The sequence below is a fragment of the Triticum dicoccoides genome, chromosome 4B (assembly GCF_002162155.2).
Source record: "Triticum dicoccoides isolate Atlit2015 ecotype Zavitan chromosome 4B, WEW_v2.0, whole genome shotgun sequence".
Taxonomy (NCBI): domain Eukaryota; kingdom Viridiplantae; phylum Streptophyta; class Magnoliopsida; order Poales; family Poaceae; genus Triticum; species Triticum dicoccoides.
Genome location: NC_041387.1, coordinates 477,456,943 through 477,463,073, shown reverse-complemented (window position 1 = coordinate 477,463,073; position 6,131 = coordinate 477,456,943).

Genomic DNA, 6,131 nt, shown 5'->3' with positions numbered 1-6,131 from the left:
TACATGAGATTACATGAAGCTAATGTAATGATCAATTATGAACTATTTATTCGGTACAACTTATCTCCAGAGAGTAATTGCCACATACGGCATGAAACGAAAAACAATTGAAGCACAACTCAAAATATGGTTAAGCAATGCCTGGGACGAACCTTGGTGCCAATACATAAATTATTTCAGTAAGCAAATGTAGATAAGAATAAACAACCAGTACTATAAATATCAAGGACCTACACAGTAACACATGGCAAATTTGGCTCTAGGGCACTACAATTGCATGCCTTTTGCTCCAGGTCAACAAAAAGTTGATATTTTCTTAATACAATTACAATTATGTGGCAAATTGCTGAGATAATTCAAATCTGATGAAGTAAGATCAATTTATTAAATCAATTAATAGCATCAAGTGTTACTTACAGGGGCTGGACACTCGTAATCAATACCAGCAGAATTGATTCTTGTGCGACACTTCTCATCCCGCTTTACAATTCCTTCAAGCATCCTCTAGTGCTCTTCTACTATTTTATCCTAGTAACACAAACAACTTATATTAATCTACAACATAAGTTTTTGCAATACTTCTAGTTAGCAACAGATTACCTTACTAAGCCTCTTCCTGTTCAATTGCTACCCGGTCAATTGGTACAAATCCCTTCTGCACACCTTCCATCTAGAAGAGATACACTATATGGACATTGTAGATTATAAGAATTATGTTCTCATTTTAATCAAAACGCAAAGAACAGTAACTATGTACAGCTATATGTTACAAAGTACAGGGAAAGAAAACTGTAGTGTTGTGAGTTACTGCAACCTCCGTATAAAGTACACAAAAAGAACAAGGATTCAAGAAAAAATATAGGCACATAAATGAAATTTAACACAAGAAGCTTGCAAGTTCTTGCAAGAGCTTACCACCAATTATTAAGCTTACCGGCTGTTTGGCCCACCTAAACTGGATGTTCCATTATGGAAATTGAGTAGTAGAGGCGAACATCTACAATGCTATAAATGAAAATGAACTAATCAAGTATTCATACATATCAAATCTAAGAAGCTGGCAAAAGCTTACTGCTAGGAAACAATATAGTGCTACTCATCTTGATATGACAAATTACGACAAAACCTTTTTGCAAAAGTTATCTTAATTTATTGGTAAGTAGTGCTGCCAAGTTTGGTTTGGTTTGGAAGTTGATGTCGTACCAACTAAGAGCATTGTCATCAGAGAAGTTCAGAGACATACCAGAAGATGAACTTTGGGTAGATGTTAGTCTCAAGGAATTGTATGTGGGTTGGTCTGCCAATCATGGTCTTGAGATTCCGTCCATGGGAAGATTAGTCAAAATTAACGCTACACCTCATGAATACATGGGTTTTAGATGATGGTGAATGGATATGATCCCAACAATTAATACCTCTATTTCAAAATAAGGCGATTTAGTTTTCTGAAAGTTAATTTCAAGGGATAGCAGAAACAAGTGCTCGAAGCAAACATTACAAAGAGGTCATGATATACGAAAAACGATATGTACATTACAACATATCGCCATACTCCATATACAAATAAAATTATGAGATGCTAAGATTTGAGATGCTAAGATTTGAATCATTAACTATGCAATTTAGTGGGAATTTGGCATATCAAATCGCCCTTGTGCTCCACCTACTCGCTCCTCAAAGAGAAAGTTGTACACACATATAAAAAGAAACAAGTAAATTTTGGTACTGATTTGTGCATGCTCGAACGACTTCTACCACGCATTTAGAGGATTTAGAGAAAGAAGCAACGAGAGATTGAGCATTGTGGACTTGTACCACACACACAAGCCAGCCTCATTGTTGAAAGCATATGTACCAATTCAGAGGAAAGTGAATGGTTGGTTGTGTACCTGGCTCCGTCACTGTTGAGGTCATGGGGCCAGATGCTGATTGACTTGTGTGCACCCTTAAGCCTCAGCACCTCAGCACATATGTCATCGATACTCCTATACTCAAATGGATGCTTCACAACTGCACCGACAAACCATCTCACTTCATCACCAACCCGAACACATCAAAGCTGGCAATTCACCGACAAATCCACATAGCCACAACATCACTACTCAAAGTGAATACCATTAAACAGCAAGCGGCAAGATGTGGAATTCATGTTAGCACATCTACTTCTTGTTCGAGAGAGCCCGGCAAACACAGTAAGTCGTAACCACATACCTGATGCCTTCTACTCCACTCCTTCTGTTCTAGAGATGCACGCCAAATCCTGACGTGGCCTATCAATTGTGAACTTTTTAAACTTTAGCAAACCTTTTGATGGTCCTCACGTACAGCGAGAGATGATTGTGCATTATACGTCTGCTATACGAAATAAAAGGTGTCATCTACTGTGAGGGATGATCGCGTATTAATTTAATATTTACATATGATGGAATAAGCACATAATGTAGCGACAATGTTTGTCCCTCCTTATTATTTGGACACAACAAAGATAGCGTTTTTGTGACAGCAAGAAACATAAATAGGAACACCTACAATGTACATATGAGAAAATCAAATTAAAACAAACACATGATTATAAAAGCACGTAGAGAGGTAGAACTGCATCATGGACCTACAATTGAAAAGCGCATAGGTGTGATACGTCTCCAACGTATATATAATTTTTGATTGCTCCATGCTATATTATCTACTGTTTTAGGAAATATTGGGCTTTATTATCCACTTTTATATTATTTTTGGGACTAACCTATTAACCGGAGGCCCAGCCCAGATTTGCTGTTTTATGCCTATTTCAGTGTTTTGAGGAAAAGGAATATCAGACGGAGTCAAAACGGAACGAAATCAACTAGAGAAGTTATTTTTGGAAGGAAACCTACCAGAGAGACTTGGACCCTACGTCAGGAGATGAGGGAGGTGCTCACGAGGGTGGGGGCGCGCCCACCCCCCTAGGGCGTGCCCCCTGCCTCGTGGGGCCCCCGTAGCTCCACCGACGTACCCCCTGCACCCATATATACCTACGTGTCGTAAAACTTCCAGAACAGAAGATAGATTGGGAGTTCCGCCGCTGCCAGCCTCTGTGCCACCAAAAACCTCTCGGGAGCCCGTTCCGGCACCCTGCCGGAGGGGGATCCCATTACCGGTGGCCATCTTCATCATCCCGGCGCTATCCATGACGAGGAGGGAGTAGTTCACCCTCGGGGCTGAGGGTATGTACCAGTAGCTATGTGTTTGATCTCTCTCTCTCGCGCGCTTTCTCTCTCGTGTTCCCTCTATGGCACGATCTTGATGTATCCCGAGCTTTGCTATTGTAGTTGGATCTTATGATGTTTCTCCCCCTCTAGTCTCTTGTGATGAATTGAGTTTCCCCTTTGAAGTTATCTTATCGGATTGAGTCTTTCATGAGAACACTTGATGTATGTCTTGTCGTGCTTATCTGTGGTGACAATGGGATATCATGTGCCTCTTGATGTATGTTTTGGTGACCAACTTGCGGGTTCCTCCCATGAACCTATGCATAGGGGTTGGCACACGTTCTTGACTCTCCGGTAGAAACTTTGGGGCACTCTTTGAAGTACTTTTATGTTGGTTGGATGAATCTGAGATTGTGTGATGCATATCGGATAATCATGCCCAGGGATACTTGAGGTGACAATGGAGTATCTAGGTGACATTAGGTTTTTTGTTGATTTGTGTCTTAAGGTGTTATTCTAGTACGAACTCTTTTATAGATTTATCCGAAAGAATAACTTTGAGGTGGTTTCGTACCCTACCATAATCTCTATGTTTGTTCTCCGCTATTAGTGGCTTTGGAGTGACTCTTTGTTGCATGTTGAGGGATTGTTATATGATCTATCTATGTTATTATTGTTGAGAGAACTTGCACTAGTGAAAGTATGAACCCTAGGCCTTGTTTCCTACCATTGCAATACCGTTTACGCTCACTTTTATCGCTCGTTACCTTGCTGTTTTTATTATTTCAGATTACAAAAACCTATATCTACTATCTATTTTTGCACTTGTATCACCATCTCTTCACCGAACTAGTGCACCTATACAATTTACCATTGTATTGGGTGTGTTGGGGACACAAGAGACTCTTTGTTATTTGGTTGCAGGGTTGTTTGAGAGAGACCATCTTCATCCTACGCCTCCTACGGATTGATAAACCTTAGATCATCCACTTGAGGGAAATTTGCTACTGTCCTACAAACCTGTGCACTTGCAGGCCCAACAACGTCTACAAGAAGAAGGTTGTGTAGTAGACATCAAGTTGTAGCAAGTAACAACTCTTAACCAAAACTGGAAATAAATAAATTATAAATACAATCCGTACCAGGCTTCGCAATGTCATAATCATCGTTTAAACGGCATACACATTGTCTGTGCAAAAAAGAGCTAGAACAAAAATTAAAATCTGAAACAAAATTCAAAACTGGAACCTTTGTATGGCAGACAATGAATAAGTTATAAAGCAAGATCTAGCAAGCAATCTAGCTATACACGTACAGAGTTTAACGTCAAGTGGTTGAGTTAGGAAGATCTAGCCAGCAATCTAGTTCCTGCACGTGAAACAAATACCCTAAATTTCTAACACTGATAAAAGGCAATGTTTTGCCTTTGGCACTGTGATAGAACCACTGGCCCATTTTCCCTAAGTAAATCAACAGTACTATTCAATTTCCACACAGCATGCAAAAATAGCACCAGGAATTTCCTCACCTGATGATTGCCATACTATACAGCAAGGCGAGCATCTCGTCCGACTCCAGCTTATCATTCGAAGCCACTCCAGTCCTAGAGGAAAATTTCTATCACATATATAACTTCGTCCCAAATCAATCCACACGCAATAGAAAAAGGTTGGAACTATCCATCCAAACAACGTACTGGAAGAAGGGATCCTGGAGCCTTATCTCGAAGAGGGCCGCAGTGACCTCCACGGGGATCGGGAGGCAGCCCCTGCTCCACCACGCCGCGATCTACACCAATGAAACAGTCAAAGATTTCTCGCCATTCACCTGATACTTTGGGGGGGGGGGGCTTCAGGAAGAGGATACCTACCCTGCGAAGAGCGGCGCCAGGGTCAGGGTATGGAGAGGAGATGGCGTCACAGATGAAGTGCCACTCCGCCCAGCTCGACCACGGCACTAGCTTCCAGGCGGTGGCCGATGGAGCGGCCACCACCGGCGTCGCCTACATCTTCCGCGGCCTCCATAGTCGAGCGGCGCCCTTCATCAAGGCTGCCGTTTGGGGAGGGACGCGGTCCCGGTCGATGCGAGACGGGCGTGGCAGCGGGATTTGGACAACGGAGTGGATACTGGGGACGGCGGCGCAGGCGCGGCGGCGGCGGGATTCAGACAGCGGGGTCGATACGGGGGATGGCGGCGCAGGCACGGTGGTGGCGGGCAGCGCACGGCGAGGTGGAGCAGGAGGTGGCGGCGAGATGTACGTCGAGATGGGATCGAGGAGGCAATATCATGCGGGACTGCGGGGTGGCTGGCCTATTTTTTTTCTTTTGTAAACCGGTGGATGAAGGTGTGGCAGCGGGCATGTGACGAAAAATAACCGGTGAGGTGGGGGAGAGGATGAAAAAAAACCAGCGAAAAAAATCCATGGAGATTATTCACCAACTGCTCCATTAGGAGTAGAGATGCTCTACAGGTGTCTCTGAAGGTGTTTGTTGGGTTGGCATAGATCGAGGTTAGGATTTGTCACTCCGTGTATCGGAGAGGTATCTCTGGGCCCTCTCGGTAATGCTCATCACTATAAGCCTTGCAAGCAATGTGACTAATGAGTTAGTTACGGGATGAAGCATTACAGAACGAGTAAAGAGACTTGCCAGTAACGATATTGAACTAGGTACGATGATACCGACGATCGAATCTCGGGCAAGTAACATACCGATGACAAAGGGAACAACGTATGTTGTTATGCGGTTTGGCCGATAAGGATCTTCGTAGAATATGTAGGATCCAATATGAGCATCCATGTTCCGCTATTGCTTATTGATTGGAGATGTGTCTCGATCATGTCTACATAGTTCTCGAACCCGTAGGGTCCGCACGCTTAACGTTCGATGACGATTTGTATTATGAGTTATGTGTTTTTGATGACCGAAGTTTGTTCGGAGTCCC